Below are 22,951 nucleotides of genomic sequence, written 5' to 3' on the forward strand. Positions count from 1 at the left end.
TCAGCCATGAATTTTGGATGAAGAACCCAAGCCGGGGGCTGGGCGGGGACCTGTAACTGGAAGACGTGACATGGAGAAGTGGCTGTGACAGGTGCGGCCATATTGGTCGCAGTGTGAGGTGTTAGCCCCAGGGGGGGGTCTGGTGTCTCTACTAAGACATTTTCTGCTCATACTTGATGGTGAATTCTCGTCATATGTCTCTGGTTTTGGAGACATCTCCACTTTTTCTCACTGAAGTTTCGTGAAGTCTACGGCAGGCTCATGGATCTGGTTACCCAGAACATTAAATATTTACGGGCAGACAAGACACAGATACGGCTTTGGGTTTCTGTTCTTCAATGCGCCTTTTATGCTGCAGATGCTAAGCGTGGTCACAGTGTGATCGGAGAGGGGTGCATATCACCAGACAGCTCAGGGTACACCCCATAGATAGGGAGGCGCGCTGCTTATCTACACATGACCGAATACATGGTCTAAACATGCAATGAGCTTATTATATACACTGTGATAGTTTGGCCCCAAACTCTATTAGGGTACCAACATAGCAGGGAGCTGGGGGCAGGGTGCACCTACTTATCATATTTTTCAGTAAGATCAGGCAGTGAAATGTAAGTGTATTGTATGGCTGTTTTTACTGCCTGGCATTGAGCTGTATGATCAATCAGGGCCAGATGAGAAGCTGAACGCAGTGTGCAGCTTCCTGTCAGATAGGACATCACTGGACACATCACCAGAGCTTTTGGGAGGTAGAAAACCATAAATCATCCAGTATAAATCCAATATTTTACCCTAGACCCAAAGAAACAAAATATTGGTCCCCTCATATACGCTATATCATGACCCATTTCAATAAAGCACCCTGAGTCACAGTGACTATGCTATGACACTGTGATGTCCTTTTTTTGTTTTTGTATTTTTCTGTTTAGGTGTGTATTCACACACTAGTTTGTTCAGAGCAGTTTGCTATTTTACCTGGATAGGGAATAGTTAATGCTCTGAACGACTGAGAACTAGGTTGGAGTTATTTAGCTAGAGTTCTCCTGCATTCTGATGCTGGTTACTGAGTGCAATACTACTATGTCTGTTTGTGCTATATTCTGACTATGTCTGCTTGAGCATTTACCTTGTATTTATCTTATCATTTTATCTGGGTTTTTAGCCATGGTTATATAGCATGCTCCTTGTATTTTAGTCTGTGTTACATTAGTCGGCTTTAGGATTATGTTTGTTCGTTCTGCTCTGTCTGTGTTCACACTGGGTCTGAGTCTAGCTTCTACCTGTGCTCTGTATGTTATATTCTTGTTTGGTATTCTGGAGTCTATTCAGACTCATCTGGTCCTAGTCTAGTGTTTCATGCATTATATTTCTGTTTTCTTCTGGGTCAGCATTGTGTCCGCTGGCCAGTAGTCTATTTGGCTTTATTATTAATGGCCACAGAGCATTATGGATTCCATGTCATGTTTTTGTTATTTTTTTGTAAATACCTGCTTCCTACAGCAAAGTACCTTATTGCAACATGTGCCATCTACTACCACCAACAGTGCACCACTCCTGAAAGTGAGCAAGGGCTACAAGTAATACAAATCCTAGCTGACTACTGGACCCAGAGTTCCAACACACCCTCTGGGTTGAATACCGCTACAATTCCCTGCAGCTCTGTGTAGAATGATCTTCCTCCCACCCAGCAGTTGTTCCACCCATTGAAGCACAGACAGGCTCTCTTTCAACACCTGACTAGTGATGTATTACTCGGGCCGCACTGCAACCTGGGAAAAACCTGAGACAACACTTATTTTGTCTCAATCGTGAGACCAGCCATCAAACACAGGTACAGACACTATATCATTAACTACTATAACTTTACAGCCCCTGTAGCATAATTAAATAAAAACAAATCCTGAAATACCCCTTTAACAATAGACAATCAGATATAAACCTTTACTTTAATCTATATCAACAGGTTTTAAAGGGGTACTCCAGTGAAAACCTTTTTTCTTTTAAATCAACTGGTGGCAGAAAGTTAAACATATTTGTAAATTACTTCTATTAAAAAATCTTAATCCTTCCTGTACTTATTAGCTGCTGAATACTACAGAGGACTTTAGACCACAAGGAATACATACCCACTTTGATCCTAGACCACCAGGTATTTATTTCGACTTTGATCCTAGGCCACCTGGTACTAGTCCCCAATTTGATCCTAGACTACCAGATATTAGTCCCCACTTAACCTTAGACCACCAGGTAAAAATCCCCACTTTAACACTAGTCCACCAAGTATTATTCCCTGTTTTCCCTCTAGACCACTAGATATTAGTCCCCACTTTGATCCTAGACCACCAGATATTGGTCCCTACTTTGATCCTAGACCACCAGATATTGGTCCCCACTTTGATCCTAGACCACCAGATATTGGTCCCCACTTTGATCCTAGACCACCAGATATTGGTCCCCACTTTGATCCTAGACCACCAGATATTAGTCCCCACTTTGAACCTAGACCACCAGATATTAGTCCCCACTTTGATCCTAGACCACCAGATATTAGTCCCCACTTTGAACCTAGACCACCAGATATTAGTCCCCACTTTGATCCTAGACCACCGGAAATTAAATCTGCTTTAACACAAGACTACTAGATATTAACCCTGATTATTACCCTAGACCCCCCTTTTCTATCTTAGACCACTAGACATAGTAATGTTAACCCCTTCACTACCATACACCACCAGGGAAGTCTTAATCACTATCAAACCTCTTCCTATTGTCTACAACCAGACATGTCCCATCATCTGCTGTGTCTCATGTGCTCCATATTGTCATATGGCTGGGATATGTATCCCTCCTGGTGGGCTCTTTACCCTCATGTCTATGTTTTCCAAGAATTATTCACTTTACTCAGATGCTCTATATAAAACCCAAATCCTACAAACTTTCCTATGTGACACAATATAGTGGGCGCCCACGTCAGCCGATCACAGCAAACTAGTCAAGATTTAAAGGGTTTAAGAAAAATAATAAAAATAACATAATAAGCTGAAAATAGGAAGTCTCACTGCAAAGACCCCCAGAAATCAGCTGTGATTGGTAGAATCTGGAACCAGGTGTTCAATTTCCCTGCAGTGCCACCACAGGATGGATGAAGCATTACACCATTCACAAATAAAACAATCGCTGGTCCCTATGTAAAGAAACATAAATCTGGGTTTAGTTCCCAAGGTTGAATATGTACAAATATAATTATATACAGGAGATACCCAGGTTATACCTGCTATACATATATATTATATACAGTATATACCAGGTTATACCAGCATGGTCCATATCACTATATACAGGAGATATATAACTTATACCAGCTGTACATATATAATTATATACAGTATATACCCAGGTTATATCAGCATGGTCCATATTACTATATACAGGAGATATATAACTTATACCAGCTGTACATATATAATTATATACAGTATATACCCAGGTTATATCAGCATGGTCCATATTACTATATACAGGAGATATATAACTTATACCAGCTGTACATATATATTATATACAGTATATACCAGGTTATATCAGCATGGTCCATATCACTATATACAGGAGATATATAACTTATACCAGCTGTACATATATATATATTATATACAGTATATACCCAGGTTATACCAGCATGGTCCATATCACTATATACAGGATATATATAACTTATACCAGCTGTACATATATATTATATACAGTATATACCAGGTTATACCAGCATGATCCATATCACTATATACAGGAGATATATAACTTATACCAGCTGTACATATATAATTATATACAGTATATACCCAGGTTATACCAGCATGGTCCATATCACTATATACAGGAGATATATATTATACCAGCTGTACATATATATTATATACAGTATATACCCAGGTTATACCAGCATGGTCCATATCACTATATACAGGAGATATATAACTTATACCAGCTGTACATATATAATTATATACAGTATATACCAGGTTATACCAGCATGGTCCATATCACTATATACAGGAGATATATAACTTATACCAGCTGTACATATATATTATATACAATATATACCAGGTTATACCAGCATGGTCCATATCACTATATACAGGAGATATATAACTTATACCAGCTGTACATATATATTATATACAGTATATACCAGGTTATACCAGCATGGTCCATATCACTATATACAGAAGATATATAACTTATACCAGCTGTACATATATATTATATACAGTATATACCCAGGTTATACCAGCATGGTCCATATCACTATATACAGGAGATATATAACTTATACCAGCTGTACATATATAATTATATACAGTATATACCAGGTTATACCAGCATGGTCCATATCACTATATACAGGAGATATATAACTTATACCAGCTGTACATATATATTATATACAGTATATACCAGGTTATACCAGCATGGCCCATATCACTATATACAGGAGATATATAACTTATACCAGCTGTACATATATAATTATATACAGTATATACCAGGTTATACCAGCATGGTCCATATCACTATATACAGGAGATATATAACTTATATCAGCTGTACATATATATTATATACAGTATATACCAGGTTATACCAGCATGGTCCATATCACTATATACAGGAGATATATAACTTATACCAGCTGTACATATATAATTATATACAGTATATACCAGGTTATACCAGCATGGTCCATATCACTATATACAGGGGATATATATAACTTATACCAGCTGTACATATATATTATATACAGTATATACCAGGTTATACCAGCATGGTCCATATCACTATATACAGGAGATATATAACTTATACCAGCTGTACATATATAATTATATACAGTATATACCAGGTTATACCAGCATGGTCCATATTACTATATACAGGAGATATATAACTTATACCAGCTGTACATATATAATTATATACAGTATATACCCAGGGTATACAAGCATGGTCCATATCACTATATACAGGAGATATATAACTTATACCAGCTGTACATATATAATTATATACAGTATATACCCAGGGTATACCAGCATGGTCCATATTACTATATACAGGAGATATATAACTTATACCAGCTGTACATATATAATTATATACAGGATATACCAGGTTATACCAGCATGGTCCATATTACTATATACAGGAGATATATAACTTATACCAGCTGTACATATATAATTATATACAGTATATACCCAGGTTATACCAGCATGGTCCATATTACTATATACAGGAGATATATAACTTATACAAGCTGTACATATATATTATATACAGTATATACCAGGTTATACCAGCATGGTCCATATCACTATATACAGGAGATATATAACTTATACCAGCTGTACATATATAATTATATACAGTATATACCCAGGTTATACCAGCATGGTCCATATTACTATATACAGGAGATATATAACTTATACAAGCTGTACATATATATTATATACAGTATATACCAGGTTATACCAGCATGGTCCATATCACTATATACAGGAGATATATAACTTATACCAGCTGTACATATATAATTATATACAGTATATACCAGGTTATACTAGCATGATCCATATCACTATATACAGGAGATATATAACTTATACCAGCAGTACATATATATTATATACAGTATATACCCAGGTTATACCAGCATGGTCCATATCACTATATACAGGAGATATATAACTTATACCAGCTGTACATATATATTATATACAGTATATACCAGGTTATACCAGCATGGTCCATATCACTATATACAGGATATATATAACTTATACCAGCTGTACATATATATTATATACAGTATATACCCAGGTTATACCAGCATGGTCCATATCACTATATACAGTATATACCAGGTTATACCAGCATGGTCCATATCACTATATACAGGAGATATATAACTTATACCAGCTGTACATATATAATTATATACGGTATATACCAGGTTATACCAGCATGGTCCATATCACTATATACAGGAGATATATAACTTATACCAGCTGTACATATATAATTATATACAGGATATACCAGGTTATACCAGCATGGTCCATATTACTATATACAGGAGATATATAACTTATACCAGCTGTACATATATAATTATATACAGTATATACCCAGGTTATACCAGCATGGTCCATATTACTATATACAGGAGATATATAACTTATACAAGCTGTACATATATATTATATACAGTATATACCAGGTTATACCAGCATGGTCCATATCACTATATACAGGAGATATATAACTTATACCAGCTGTACATATATAATTATATACAGTATATACCAGGTTATACTAGCATGATCCATATCACTATATACAGGAGATATATAACTTATACCAGCAGTACATATATATTATATACAGTATATACCCAGGTTATACCAGCATGGTCCATATCACTATATACAGGAGATATATAACTTATACCAGTTGTACATATATATTATATACAGTATATACCAGGTTATACCAGCATTGTCCATATCACTATATACAGGATATATATAACTTATACCAGCTGTACATATATATTATATACAGTATATACCCAGGTTATACCAGCATGGTCCATATCACTATATACAGTATATACCAGGTTATACCAGCATGGTCCATATCACTATATACAGGAGATATATAACTTATACCAGCTGTGCATATATATTATATACAGTATATACCAGGTTATACCAGCATGGTCCATATCACTATATAGAGGAGATATATAACTTATATCAGCTGTACATATATATTATATACAGTATCTACCCAGGTTATACCAGCATGGTCCATATCACTATATACAGGAGATATATAACTTATACCAGCTGTACATATATATTATATACAGTATATACCCAGATTATACCAGCATGGTCCATATCACTATATACAGGAGATATATAACTTATACCAGCTGTACATATATATATTATATACAGTGTATACCAGGTTATACCAGCATGGTCCATATCACTATATACAGGAGATATATAACTTATACCAGCTGTACATATATATAATTATATACAGTATATACCAGGTTATACCAGCATGGTCCATATTACTATATACAGGAGATATATAACTTATACCAGCTGTACATATATATTATATACAATATATACCAGGTTATACCAGCATGGTCCATATCACTATATACAGGAGATATATAACTTATACCAGCTGTACATATATATTATATCCAGTATATACCCAGGTTATACCAGCATGGTCCATATCACTATATACAGGAGATATATAATTTATACCAGCAGTACATATATATTATATACAGTATATACCCAGGTTATACCAGCATGGTCCATATCACTATATACAGGAGATATATAACTTATACCAGCTGTACATATATATTATATCCAGTATATACCCAGGTTATACCTAGGTATAATCTAGTAGAAAGGACTGAATTATAAGGCAGCAGCAATACACAATTATTATAGTATAATTCCTTTAATCCAGCATCTGTTTCTAGAAGATAATTTATACACAATAGAAAGGGTGGGGCTTACAGAATGTTTGATAATACGTAATGTCCCTTTAATGGCGGATTGAAGGAATATTACTGTATATATCCACACTGAATATATCCACACCATGTTCATTGTATATATCCACACTGTATATATCCACACCATGCTCACTGTATATATCCACACCATGCTCACTGTATATATCCACACCATGCTCACTGAATATATCCACACCATGCTCACTGTATATATCCACACTGTATATATCCACACCATGCTCACTGTATATATCCACACCATGCTCACTGTATATATCCACACTGTATACTGTATCTTCACACAGTGCACACACGATACCTACTTCTCTTTGCCGTCCTTGGTTTTATTCTTGTCCTTATTTTTGCTGTTATTGTGAGAAGGAATACAGAAATGTATGTGATCTGCATCAAACTATGAGGTTATAATGTATCAGATTATATAATACATGATGGCAGGTGCTCCAGGACCGGGGGATGGACACCAAATATTTATAGATGGGCCAGAGAAATATCAATGTACAGTGACATAATGGGGTCTCTTTTTCTAATTATGGCTCTTTTAAGCCCCTCCCCTCTTTATAGATTTCTGTGGGCAGCTGTAACCTGATCCCTCAGTCATTCTCTTTTCTCAACTCAGACTTTTAGTAGGTTTTCAGAATAATTGATGAAATTGGCAAAGTTTATTGAAACAGAAGCAACTATATAAGGCCCAAAACATCTATTAATCTGTCTACTGCCACATGTGTGCTCTATCAATGCTTGCAGCCGATGTGGCTGGCTTCCCTTCATTATACAACTTCAAAAACTAGACAGATGTTTCATTCAGGAGCCTGGGAAAGCTGAATTACAATCCTCTAGTAGGTTGACACTGCTATAAATTCTGGATGCAAGGTTACATGAGTTTGACTGAATATCTTATGACGTCTTATGTACCTGAAGATGCCGCCTTTTTTCTCCTTTCCTTTAGCCCTGGAATCATAAGATGCAGTAACGTTAGACACATGGTGGATTTACGTCACGAGGAGGATCCTGCAGGTCTGCTGGGGTCATATACATGTTTGGGGATGCAGTCTCTACACACCATTTTGGCTCCTCTCCTCTCTGTTATAGAGTTTATGTTCTGCTGACTCCGCCCCCTGAGGAGCAGTTGCTCCTTAATTTCCTAAAGTCTAACCCTATTTATAACTAAAAATTTGTAGTGAAGGCCCTATAAGAGAGTCAATCTGGTTATCCCTCTGCTCTGTGTTGGTAATGAATTTGGGATTATTAAAGTATTTTATTTTAGGGTATAATATCACCGGTTGGACACAGGCAGCAGGGAAATTCTGCACTCCATCCTCCCTGCAGGTCCGCATAGCTGACTGTAGACAATCCCTATTCGTTTATCCCTATGATAGAGCCTTTTAGCATCAGGACAACATGTAACAGCAAAAAAAAAACAAAAAAAAAAAAAACACACAGGAACACAACACACACAGCTTAAAGGGGTATTCCAGGAAAAACTTTTTTTTTTTTTATATATATATATCAACTGGCTCCAGAAAGTTAAACAGATTTGTAAATTACTTCTATTAAAAAAAATCTTAATCCTTTCAGTACTTATGAGCTTCTGAAGTTAAGGTGGTTCTTTTCTGTCTAAATCCTCTCTGATGACACGTGTCTCGGGAAACGCCCAGTTTAGAAGTAAATCCCCATAGCAAACCTCTTCTAAACTGGGCGTTTCCAGAGACAGGTGTCATCAGAGAGGATTTAGACAGAAAAGAACAACCTTAACTTCAGAAGCTCATAAGTACTGAGAGGATTAAGATTTTTTTAATAGAAGTAATTTACAAATCTGTTTAACTTTCTGGAGCCAGTTGATATATATAAAAAAGTTTTTTCCTGGAATACCCCTTTAAAACCCAGGCCAACCTGAGATTCTCACCGGCACAAGCCTTGTATCAACATTGCTCTAGTGATATTAATTGCTAGAATTAGTTTTTTTTATAGTAGTATAAAAATACACAGAATGATATCTGAACTTATGAGAAAAAAATATATTTTTTTATTTTATCCTATTTTATTGATTTTGAAGATACAGCTATCATTTTTCCCATATTCTTCAGAATCAGGGTCATTATTAATTTAGCAATATGTACTAGTGAGAATCGCAGGACTAGAGACAAAAAATAAATAAATGGAAAATTTAAATTGCAAAGAAATAATACGGCCACGTTCACACATCGTAAAAAAAAAAATTGGCCATATTTTGTCTTGTAGCCATCTTTTTGGCCATTTCAGGCGGTATAAATGGTTATAAAGTGGTTTTATCCATTTATCCATTTTTTTTTAACAGTGTGTAAATCTAAATCAGAATTTAAAATAATAGGACGAAAATATCATAAAATGAAAAATCTGAAATAATATAGATAAAATAATAAAAATGTGACAAAATAATAATGTGTACAAATAATATATAAAATTTATAAACTATAAAAAATGTAACAAAATAATAAGATGTACAAATAAAATAAATCAAATAATAAAAATGTTAAAAAATAATAACACATACAGTACAAATAAAATATAAAAAAAATAAAATAAAAATATAACAAAATAGTTAAATGTATTAAATACTATAAAATAAATAAATAAAGTATTAAAAAAATTATAAAATTAAACATCAGGACAATTTAAAATGATAATAATAAAAATATATTTAAATAATATAAATCATAAAATAAAACATATAAAATAATAATAAAACCCTAACAAAATAATACATTGAAAAAATATATAACAAAAAAACAATACAGTTGTGAAATATAATACAAAGTAAGATAACACAATAAGATTAGTTGATACCTGAGCTCATCCAGCTCCTCTCTGTGCAAATAAAGTAAATATTTAGACGTTATAAACAGTAAATAAGACGATATATAGATTTTTATTATTTGCTTGTTTTTACCCATCTGGGGCAGATAGAAAATATACATGGCAGAGTTTTCAGCAGTGTATCACTCACTCCCCTCCTCCCCCCCCCCCCCCCCCCCCCCCGTAACTCGTGACGGAACACTGACCTACATACCGTATATGGCCCACTGGACAATATATGGACCACGTTTAAAGGGGTATTCCGGGCAAAAACATTTTATCCCCCATCCAAAGGATAGGGGATAAGATGCCTGATCGCAGGGGGCACGCTGTTGGGACCCCCCGCGATCTCCCTGCAGCACCCGCATTCTATGTGGGGACTGCGTCTCTAGTTTCGGAAACCTCCGGGTTTCCGGGACTGGGGACGTGACGTCTCGCCACGACCCCTCCATTCATGTCTATGGGAGGGGGCGTGACGGCGGGGACTGCGTCTCTAGTTTCGGAAACCTCCGGGTTTCCGGGACTGGGGACGTGACGTCTCGCCACGACCCCTCCATTCATGTCTATGGGAGGGGGCGTGACGGCCGTCACGCCCCCTCCCATAGACATGTATGGAGGGGGCGTAGGTTTCCGAAACTAGAGACGCAGTCCCCGCATAGAATGCGGGTGCTGCAGGGAGATCGCGGGGGGTCCCAACAGCGGGCCCCCCACGATCAGACATAAAATGTTTTTGCCCGGAATACCCCTTTAAGATTATCCCCTTTTTAGCCATTAAGAGAATTAAAGGGGGTGGTCCAGCGCCATAGACCCCATTGAAAGGGCTGTCCAGTATAAGAAAACAGCGCCATTCCTGTCCACAGGTTATATGTGGTATTACAACTCAGCTCTGTTGAAGCTGCAATACCACACACAACCTATGAACAGGTGTGGCACTGTTTATATATACTAGACACCCCTTTCAATAGCCAAGTGCTGTGCTGATGACGGAGAATATTCTGGTCTTCACAGTCAGTTTTTGGTAAATTTCATCTTATTGGCTTCCATGACCCTTTGCTGTTGCAATTTATAAGCTAAGGTGTAACGTATCACAGCAGAAGCCCCTCTTAAAGCCATGGGGCCTACGTAAAGGGGGTCCTAACTAGCAGTTAAAGGGGTATTTCAGGCCAAAACTTTTTTTTTATATATCAACTGGCTCCGGAAAGTTAAACAGATTTGTAAATGACTTCTATTAAAAAATCTTAATCCTTCCAATAGTTATTAGCTTCTGAAGTTGAGTTGTTGTTTTCTGTCTAACTGCTCTCTGATGACTCACGTCCCGGGAGCTGTGCAGTTCCTATGGGGATATTCTCCCATCATGCACAGCTCCCGGGATGTGACATCATCATTGAGCAGTTAGACAGAAAACTTCAGAAGCTAATAACTATTGGAAGGATTAAGATTTTTTAATAGAAGTAATTTACAAATCTGTTCAAGTTTCCAGAGCCAGTTGATAGATATATAAAAAAAGGTTTTGCCTGGAATACCCCTTTAACTGCATGTTTGGTGTAGGGGCCCCATAGCGACTATCAATATGAAGTCCCCTGCTGGAGTATGTTGGAATATAGACACACCTAGAAGGTCAGGTGATGGTCCATTATGGGGTCTACGGAGAAGACTCGGCCTGTATGGGGGAGGCCAATGCAGCGATGGGCATTGATGTCAACCAGGATCGGGGGCGGGGGTTGTAAGACCCTTCCACCATCCTCAGGACCCTCTGCAGATCCCGGAGTCTGGCTGATCCCTCATATTGTTTACTGTACAGAATGAAGTCTCTGCACCCCAATGCCAGGAGGGCCCCGGCTTTAGCGCAGTCTTATATGTTCTTGTTAATCCTATTAATATTGTATCGGATTCTGCGCTCATTTCTGGCTGAACATAACATGATATTCAGGAGACGTGGGATCACACAGCGTGCAGCCGCTTCTGGTGTGTACTCACAATAGATATTTTGGGATATACACAAACAGCCCACTCAACACATGGCGGGCGGCGAGAATTACAAGACGGGAAAAAAATAAAGACACCTGCTCCCGGGAATAATGTGGGGCCCGACAGTCATCCCCATAACTAGTCTGCAATCTTCAGTAAGAAGGTGAACGTGCATGAAGACACTATGTGGAGTTTAAAGGGTGGCTCCAATTAAATCCATATCCCCCCTTATGCCCTCTTGGTACTTTCCATTAGGGCTGCCTTACGAGTTTGTAATTACTATACCTCACATAAGTGTGTGTGTATATATATCTTTAAATAATTCTTTATTTTTTTTTATTATACAATACTGCCTCCCACTGGTGACTACCTTCTATACCATGACAGCCATTGGTAGTCACAGCCGATCCCTCCCACACTGTGGTGTCTTCTGTCATTTTTCTTAAAGTGCTCTCTGGTGCCACCTATTGGAGGTAGCGTCCCTACAAATCAATGCTTGATTCCTTTAGGAGCCTTAGAACATGACTGGGATTAACTGTATCTCTTCCAGAGGGCTGCTTACCCATCTGTAGAAGGCTGTTTTGGAGTATCTGTCCCTCTTCTGTACACCCCAGGGGGGCCGGCTGGCTCTATAGTGAACATCTCATATTATTTTTCCTATGTTACATTGCATGGCCTAGAAGTCTGCACATGCATTCGGTGCTCTCCTTTAGGAAAAACATTACCCCCTCAGGCCTTCTAACATATGGGAGCCCCAGGTAACACCCAGGCTGGACTGGCCCATCAGAAGAGGAGCCATTATAGGGCCCCGCCATACAGTGCCCCTGAGCCATGGTGTAGTCCAGGGGTTGTGGAGATGCCTGAGGGACCATGGAACTATGGGAACACTGGGGATGATGACATTATGGATGGTTCCTCAGCGCATACGAATACAGAATAAAGTCTGCAGCATATACACTACGTGTGAATATACCCTGTGATGTTTCTTGGGACCCTGGAATTATTTAGGGGGCACCCTGGCACTAACCATAGAGACACTGACACTACTGCTTGGGGCATAGAGCATCTATTTATTGATCACTCTAGCCATGGTTCTGAGGGGCTGTAGCAGATTTTGAGGCTATGGAGTCTCTCTGCAGCTATTTATGGGGCACTCTAGCTGAGGTTATGAGGAACTCTGCAGCAATTTATAGGGGCACTCTAGATGTGGTTAGGGGGATCTATGTAACAATTTATGGGGGCACTCTAGCTGTGGTTATGAGGACTCTGCAGATATTTATGGGGGCACTCTAGCTGTGGTTATGAGGACTCTGCAGATGTTTATGGGTGCACTCTAGCTGTGGTTATGAGGGACTCTGCAGATATTTATGGGGGCACTCTAGCTGTGGTTATGAGGACTCTGCAGATGTTTGTGGGTACACTCTAGTAGTGATTATGAGGGACTCTGCAAATGTTTATGGGTGCACTCTAGTAGTGATTATGAGGGACTCTGCAGATGTTTATGGGTGCACTCTAGCTGTGGTTATGAGGGACTCTGCAGCTGTTTATGGGTGCACTCTAGTAGTGATTATGAGGGACTCTGCAGATGTTTGTGGGTACACTCTAGTAGTGATTATGGGGGACTCTGTAGATGTTTATGGGTGCACTCTAGCTGTGGTTATGAGGGACTCTGCAGCTGTTTATGGGTGCACTCTAGTAGTGATTATGAGGGACTCTGCAGATGTTTATGGGTGCACTCTAGCTGTGGTTATGAGGGACTCTGCAGCTGTTTATGGGTGCACTCTAGTAGTGATTATGAGGACTCTGCAGATGTTTGTGGGTGCACTCTAGTAGTGATTATGAGGGACTCTGCAGATGTTTATGGGTACACTCTAGTAGTGATTATGAGGGACTCTGCAGATGTTTATTGGTGCACTCTAGCTGTGGTTATGAGGGACTCTGCAGCTGTTTATGAGTGCACTCTAGTAGTGATTATGAGGGACTCTGCAGATGTTTGTGGGTACACTCTAGTAGTGATTATGAGGGACTCTGCAGATGTTTATGGGTGCACTCTAGCTGTGGTAATGAGGGACTCTGCAGCTGTTTATGAGTGCTCTCTAGTAGTGATTATGAGGGACTCTGCAGATGTTTGTGGGTACATTCTAGTAGTGATTATAGGGGACTCTGCAGATGTTTATGGGTGCACTCTAGTAGTGATTATGAGGGACTCTGCAGATGTTTATGGGTACACTCTAGTAGTGATTATGGGGGACTCTGCAGATGTTTATGGGTTCACTCTAGTAGTGATTATGGGGGACTCTGCAGATGTTTATGGGTGCACTCTAGTAGTGATTATGGGTGACTGCAGATGTTTGTGGGTACACTCTAGTAGTGATTATGGGGGACTCTGCAGATGTTTATGGGTTCACTCTAGTAGTGATTATGGGGGACTCTGCAGATGTTTATGGGTGCACTCTAGCTGTGGTTATGAGGGACTCTGCAGCTGTTTATGGGTGCACTCTAGTAGTGATTATGAGGGACTCTGCAGATGTTTGTGGGTACACTCTAGAAGTGATTATGGGGGACTCTGCAGATGTTTATGGGTGCACTCTAGCTGTGGTTATGAGGGACTCTGCAGCTGTTTATGGGTGCACTCTAGTAGTGATTATGAGGGACTCTGCAGATGTTTATGGGTGCACTCTAGCTGTGGTTATGAGGGACTCTGCAGCTGTTTATGGGTGCACTCTAGTAGTGATTATGAGGGACTCTGCAGATGTTTATGGGTACACTCTAGTAGTGATTATGAGGGACTCTGCAGATGTTTATTGGTGCACTCTAGCTGTGGTTATGAGGGACTCTGCAGCTGTTTATGAGTGCACTCTAGTAGTGATTATGAGGGACTCTGCAGATGTTTGTGGGTACACTCTAGTAGTGATTATGAGGGACTCTGCAGATGTTTATGGGTGCACTCTAGCAGTGGTTATGAGGGACTCTGCAGCTGTTTATGAGTGCTCTCTAGTAGTGATTATGAGGGACTCTGCAGATGTTTGTGGGTACATTCTAGTAGTGATTATAGGGGACTCTGCAGATGTTTATGGGTGCACTCTAGTAGTGATTATGAGGGACTCTGCAGATGTTTATGGGTACACTCTAGTAGTGATTATGGGGGACTCTGCAGATGTTTATGGGTTCACTCTAGTAGTGATTATGGGGGACTCTGCAGATGTTTATGGGTGCACTCTAGTAGTGATTATGGGTGACTGCAGATGTTTGTGGGTACACTCTAGTAGTGATTATGGGGGACTCTGCAGATGTTTATGGGTTCACTCTAGTAGTGATTATGGGGGACTCTGCAGATGTTTATGGGTGCACTCTAGCTGTGGTTATGAGGGACTCTGCAGCTGTTTATGGGTGCACTCTAGTAGTGATTATGAGGGACTCTGCAGATGTTTGTGGGTACACTCTAGTAGTGATTATGGGGGACTCTGCAGATGTTTATGGGTGCACTCTAGCTGTGGTATGAGGGACTCTGCAGCTGTTTATGGGTGCACTCTAGTAGTGATTATGAGGGACTCTGCAGATGTTTATGGGTGCACTCTAGCTGTGGTTATGAGGGACTCTGCAGCTGTTTATGGGTGCACTCTAGTAGTGATTATGAGGACTCTGCAGATGTTTGTGGGTGCACTCTAGTAGTGATTATGAGGGACTCTGCAGATGTTTATGGGTACACTCTAGTAGTGATTATGAGGGACTCTGCAGATGTTTATGGGTGCACTCTAGCTGTGGTTATGAGGGACTCTGCAGCTGTTTATGAGTGCACTCTAGTAGTGATTATGAGGGACTCTGCAGATGTTTGTGGGTACACTCTAGTAGTGATTATAGGGGACTCTGCAGATGTTTATGGGTGCACTCTAGTAGTGATTATGAGGGACTCTGCAGATGTTTATGGGTACAGTCTAGTAGTGATTATGGGGGACTCTGCAGATGTTTATGGGTTCACTCTAGTAGTGATTATGGGGGACTCTGCAGATGTTTATGGGTGCACTCTAGTAGTGATTATGGGTGACTGCAGATGTTTGTGGGTACACTCTAGTAGTGATTATGGGGGACTCTGCAGATGTTTATGGGTTCACTCTAGTAGTAATTATGGGGGACTCTGCAGATGTTTATGGGTGCACTCTAGCTGTGGTTATGAGGGACTCTGCAGATGTTTGTGGGTACACTCTAGTAGTGATTATAGGGGACTCTGCAGATGTTTATGGGTGCACTCTAGTAGTGATTATGAGGGACTCTGTAGATGTTTATGGGTACACTCTAGTAGTGATTATGGGGGACTCTGCAGATGTTTATGGGTTCACTCTAGTAGTGATTATGGGGGACTCTGCAGATGTCTATGGGTGCACTTTAGTAGTGATTATGGGCGACTCTGCAGATGTTTGTGGGTGCACTCTAGCTGTGGTTATAAGGGATCCCCAGCAGATATTTATGGGGGCACTCTAGTAGTGATTATGAGGACTCTGCAGATGTTTATGGGTTCACTCTAGTAGTGATTATGGGGGACTCTGCAGATGTTTATGGGTTCACTCTAGTAGTGATTATGGGGGACTCTGCAGATGTTTATGGTTGCACTCTAGTAGTGATTATGGGGACTCTGCAGCTGTTTATGGGTGCACTCTAGTAGTGATTATGGGGACTCTGCAGCTGTTTATGGGTGCACTCTAGTAGTGATTATGGGGGACTCTGCAGCTGTTTATGGGTGCACTCTAGTAGTGATTATGGGGGACTCTGCAGCTGTTTATGGGTGCACTCTAGTAGTGATTATGGGGACTCTGCAGCTGTTTATGGGTGCACTCTAGTAGTGATTATGGGGGACTCTGCAGCTGTTTATGGGTGCACTCTAGTAGTGATTATGGGGGACTCTACAGATGTTTATGGGTACACTCTAGTAGTGATTATGGGGGACTCTGCAGATGTTTATGGGTTCACTCTAGTAGTGATTATGGGGGACGCTTCAGATATTTATGGGTGCACTCTAGTAGTGATTATGGGAGACTCTGCAGATGTTTATGGGTGCACTCTAGTAGTGATTATGGGGACTCTGCAGATGTTTGTGGGTACACTCTAGTAGTGATTATGGGGGACTCTGCAGATGTTTATGGGTTCACTCTAGTAGTGATTATGGGGGACGCTGCAGATATTTATGGGTGCACTCTAGTAGTGATTATGGGAGACTCTGCAGATGTTTATGGGTGCACTCTAGTAGTGATTATGGGGACTCTGCAGATGTTTGTGGGTACACTCTAGTAGTGATTATGGGGGACTCTGCAGATGTTTATGGGTTCACTCTAGTAGTGATTATGGGGGACGCTGCAGATATTTATGGGTGCACTCTAGTAGTGATTATGGGGGACTATTCAGATGTTTATGGGTGCACTCTAGTAGTGATTATGGGGGACTTTGCAGATGTTTATGGGTACACTCTAGCTGTGGTTATGAGGGACACTAAAGTAATTTATGGGTTCACTCTAGCTGTGGTTATGAGGGACGCTGCGAATGTTTGTGTGTACACTCTAGTAGTGATTATGGGGGACTCTGTAGCTGTTTGTGGGTACACTCTAGTTGTGGTTATTAGGGACTCTGCGGCATTTTATGGGTTCACTCTAGTAGTGATTATGGGGGACTCTGCAGATGTTTATGGGTTCATGCTAGCTTTGGTTTTGAGGGACACTAAAATAAATATATTTAATTGTATACAGGGGGGCTCAGTGTTGTATATAGAGGGCTCAGTGCTGTATATAGAGGGCTCAGTGCTGTATATAGAGGGCTCAGTGCTGTATATAGAGGGCTCAGTGCTGTATATAGAGGGCTCAGTGCTGTATATAGAGGGCTCAGTGTTGTATATAGAGGGCTCAGTGTTGTATATAGAGGGCTCAGTGCTGTATATGGAGGGCTCAGTGCTGTATATAGAGAGCTCAGTGCTGTATATAGAGGGCTCAGTGTTGTATATAGAGAGCTCAGTGTTGTATATAGAGGGCTCAGTGCTGTATACAGGGGAGATCAGTGCTGTATATAGAGGGCTCAGTGCTGTATATAGAGGGCTCAGTGCTGTATATAGAGGGCTCAGTGCTGTATATTGAGGGCTCAGTGCTGTATATGGAGGGCTCAGTGCTGTATATAGAGGGCTCAGTGCTGTATATGGAGGGCTCAGTGCTGTATATAGAGGGCTCAGTGCTGTATATAGAGGGCTCAGTGCTGTACATAGAGGGCTCAGTGCTGTATATAGAGGGCTCAGTGCTGTATATAGAGGGCTCAGTGCTGTATATAGAGGGCTCAGTGCTGTATATAGAGGGCTCAGTGCTGTATATGGAGGGCTCAGTGCTGTATATAGAGGGCTCAGTGCTGTATATAGAGGGCTCAGTGCTGTATATAGAGGGCTCAGTGCTGTATATAGAGGGCTCAGTGCTGTATATAGAGAGCTCAGTGCTGTATACAGGGGAGCTCAGTGCTGTATATAGAGGGCTCAGTGCTGTATATAGAAGGCTCAGTGCTGTATATAGAGGGCTCAGTGCTGTATATGGAGGGCTCAGTGCTGTATATAGAGGGCTCAGTGCTGTATATAGAGGGCTCAGTGCTGTATATAGAGGGCTCAGTGCTGTATATTGAGGGCTCAGTGCTGTATATGGAGGGCTCAGTGCTGTATATAGAGGGCTCAGTGCTGTATATAGAGGGCTCAGTGCTGTATATGGAGGGCTCAGTGCTGTATATAGAGGGCTCAGTGTTGTATATAGAGAGCTCAGTGTTGTATATAGAGAGCTCAGTGCTGTATATGGAGGGCTCAGTGCTGCATATAGAGGGCTCAGTGCTGTATATAGAGGGCTCAGTGCTGTATATGGAGGGCTCAGTGCTGTATATGGAGGGCTCAGTGCTGTATATAGAGGGCTCAGTGCTGTATACAGGGGAGCTCAGTGTTGTATGTGGAGGGCTTAGTGCTGTATACAGGGGAGCTCAGTGTTGTATGTGGAGGGCTCAGTGCTGTATATAGAGGGCTCAGTGCTGTATACAGGGGAGATCAGTGCTGTATATAGAGGGCTCAGTGCTGTATATAGAGGGCTCAGTGCTGTATATAGAGGGCTCAGTGCTGTATATAGAGGGCTCAGTGCTGTATATAGAGGGCTCAGTGCTGTATATAGAGGGCTCAGTGCTGTATATAGAGGGCTCAGTGCTGTATATAGAGGGCTCAGTGCTGTATATGGAGGGCTCCGTGCTGTATATGGAGGGCTCAGTGCTGTATATGGAGGGCTCAGTGCTGTATATGGAGGGCTCAGTGCTGTATATAGAGGGCTCAGTGCTGTATATGGAGGGCTCAGTGCTGTATATAGAGGGCTCAGTGCTGTATATAGAGGGCTCTGTGCTGTATATAGAGAGCTCAGTGTTGTATATAGAGAGCTCAGTGCTGTATATGGAGGGCTCAGTGCTGTATATAGAGAGCTCAGTGCTGTATACAGGGGAGCTCAGTGTTGTATGTGGAGGGCTCAGTGCTGTATATAGAGGGCTCAGTGCTGTATATAGAGGGCTCAGTGCTGTATATAGAGGGCTCAGTGCTGTATATAGAGGGCTCAGTGCTGTATATAGAGGGCTCAGTGCTGTATATAGAGGACTCAGTGCTGTATATTGAGGGATCAGTGCTGTATATAGAGGGCTCAGTGTTGTATATGGAGGGCTCAGTGCTGTATATGGAGGGCTCAGTGCTGTATATAGAGGGCTCAGTGCTGTATATGGAGGGCTCCGTGCTGTATATGGAGGGCTCAGTGCTGTATATGGAGGGCTCCGTGCTGTATATGGAGGGCTCCGTGCTGTATATGGAGGGCTCAGTGCTGTATATGGAGGGCTCAGTGCTGTATATGGAGGGCTCAGTGCTGTATATAGAGGGCTCAGTGCTGTATATAGAGGGCTCAGTGCTGTATACAGGGGAGCTCAGTGCTGTATATAGAGGGCTCAGTGCTGTATATAGAGGGCTCCGTGCTGTATATGGAGGGCTCAGTGCTGTATATAGAGGGCTCAGTGCTGTATATTGAGGGATCAGTGCTGTATATAGAGGGCTCAGTGCTGTATATGGAGGGCTCAGTGCTGTATATAGAGGGCTCAGTGCTGTATATAGAGGGCTCAGTGCTGTATATAGAGGGCTCAGTGCTGTATATGGAGGGCTCAGTGCTGTATATAGAGGGCTCAGTGCTGTATATAGAGGGCTCAGTGCTGTATATAGAGGGCTCAGTGTTGTATATAGAGAGCTCAGTGCTGTATATAGAGGGCTCAGTGCTGTATATTGAGGGATCAGTGCTGTATATAGAGGGCTCAGTGCTGTATATAGAGGGCTCAGTGCTGTATATGGAGGGCTCAGTGCTGTATATAGAGGGCTCAGTGCTGTATATAGAGGGCTCAGTGCTGTATATTGAGGGATCAGTGCTGTATATAGAGGGCTCAGTGCTGTATATAGAGGGCTCAGTGCTGTATATAGAGGGCTCAGTGCTGTATATGGAGGGCTCAGTGCTGTATATAGAGGGCTCAGTGTTGTATATGAAGGGCTCAGTGCTGTATATAGAAGGCTCCGTGCTGTATATAGAGGGCTCAGTGCTGTATATAGAGGGCTCAGTGCTGTATATTGAGGGCTCAGTGCTGTATATAGAGAGCTCAGTGCTGTATATTGAGGGCTCAGTGCTGTATATGGAGGGCTCAGTGCTGTATATAGAGGGCTCAGTGCTGTATATAGAGGGCTCAGTGCTGTATATAGAGGGCTCAGTGCTGTATATGGAGGGCTCAGTGCTGTATATAGAGGGCTCAGTGCTGTATATTGAGGGCTCAGTGCTGTATATTGAGGGCTCAGTGCTGTATATAGAGGGCTCAGTGCTGTATATAGAGGGCTCAGTGCTGTATATAGAGGGCTCAGTGCTGTATATAGAGGGCTCAGTGCTGTATATGGAGGGCTCAGTGCTGTATATAGAGGGCTCAGTGCTGTATATAGAGGGCTCAGTGCTGTATATAGAGGGCTCAGTGCTGTATATAGAGGGCTCAGTGCTGTATATAGAGAGCTCAGTGCTGTATATAGAGGGCTCAGTGCTGTATATAGAGGGCTCAGTGCTGTATATAGAGGGCTCAGTGCTGTATATAGAGAGCTCAGTGCTGTATACAGGGGAGCTCAGTGCTGTATATAGAGAGCTCAGTGCTGTACATAGAGGGCTCAGTGCTGTATATAGAGGGCTCAGTGCTGTATATAGAGGGCTCAGTGCTGTATATAGAGAGCTCAGTGCTGTATACAGGGGAGCTCAGTGCTGTATATAGAGAGCTCAGTGCTGTACATAGAGGGCTCAGTGCTGTATATAGAGGGCTCAGTGCTGTATATGGAGGGCTCAGTGCTGTATATAGAGGGCTCAGTGCTGTATATAGAGGGTTCAGTGCTGTATATGGAGGGCTCAGTGTTGTATATAGAGAGCTCAGTGTTGTATATAGAGAGCTCAGTGCTGTATATAGAGGGCTCAGTGCTGTATATAGAGGGCTCAGTGCTGTATATAGAGGGCTCAGTGCTGTATATAGAGGGCTCAGTGCTGTATATAGAGGGCTCAGTGCTGTATATAGAGGGCTCAGTGCTGTATATAGAGGGCTCAGTGCTGTATATAGAGGGCTCAGTGCTGTATATGGAGGGCTCCGTGCTGTATATGGAGGGCTCAGTGCTGTATATGGAGGGCTCAGTGCTGTATATGGAGGGCTCAGTGCTGTATATAGAGGGCTCAGTGCTGTATATGGAGGGCTCAGTGCTGTATATAGAGGGCTCAGTGCTGTATATAGAGGGCTCTGTGCTGTATATAGAGAGCTCAGTGTTGTATATAGAGAGCTCAGTGCTGTATATGGAGGGCTCAGTGCTGTATATAGAGAGCTCAGTGCTGTATACAGGGGAGCTCAGTGTTGTATGTGGAGGGCTCAGTGCTGTATATAGAGGGCTCAGTGCTGTATATAGAGGGCTCAGTGCTGTATATAGAGGGCTCAGTGCTGTATATAGAGGGCTCAGTGCTGTATATAGAGGGCTCAGTGCTGTATATAGAGGACTCAGTGCTGTATATTGAGGGATCAGTGCTGTATATAGAGGGCTCAGTGTTGTATATGGAGGGCTCAGTGCTGTATATGGAGGGCTCAGTGCTGTATATAGAGGGCTCAGTGCTGTATATTGAGGGCTCAGTGTTGTATATAGAGGGCTCAGTGCTGTATATAGAGGGCTCCGTGCTGTATATGGAGGGCTCAGTGCTGTATATGGAGGGCTCCGTGCTGTATATGGAGGGCTCCGTGCTGTATATGGAGGGCTCAGTGCTGTATATGGAGGGCTCAGTGCTGTATATGGAGGGCTCAGTGCTGTATATAGAGGGCTCAGTGCTGTATATAGAGGGCTCAGTGCTGTATATAGAGGGCTCAGTGCTGTATACAGGGGAGCTCAGTGCTGTATATAGAGGGCTCAGTGCTGTATATAGAGGGCTCCGTGCT

At 41.4% G+C, this 22,951-nt stretch overlaps 1 protein-coding gene across 14 annotated transcripts in view; it reads right to left on the bottom strand.

The window, feature by feature from the left end:
• OTOF (otoferlin) overlaps positions 1 to 22,951 on the bottom strand; it is a 433,471-nt gene that overhangs the window by 157,209 nt on the left and 253,311 nt on the right. The window contains exon 1 of one of the 14 annotated variants that reach the window (XM_056563733.1): positions 8,558 to 8,597. The exons of the other annotated variants lie outside the window; for them this stretch is intronic. The gene's annotated coding sequence lies outside the window, so the exon portion shown is untranslated. Of the gene's footprint in view, positions 1 to 8,557; positions 8,598 to 22,951 lie in introns of those variants that run through there. 14 annotated transcript variants of the gene reach the window in all.

This window comes from Hyla sarda, chromosome 3 (genome assembly GCF_029499605.1).
Source record: "Hyla sarda isolate aHylSar1 chromosome 3, aHylSar1.hap1, whole genome shotgun sequence".
NCBI classification, from domain to species: Eukaryota; Metazoa; Chordata; class Amphibia; order Anura; family Hylidae; genus Hyla; species Hyla sarda.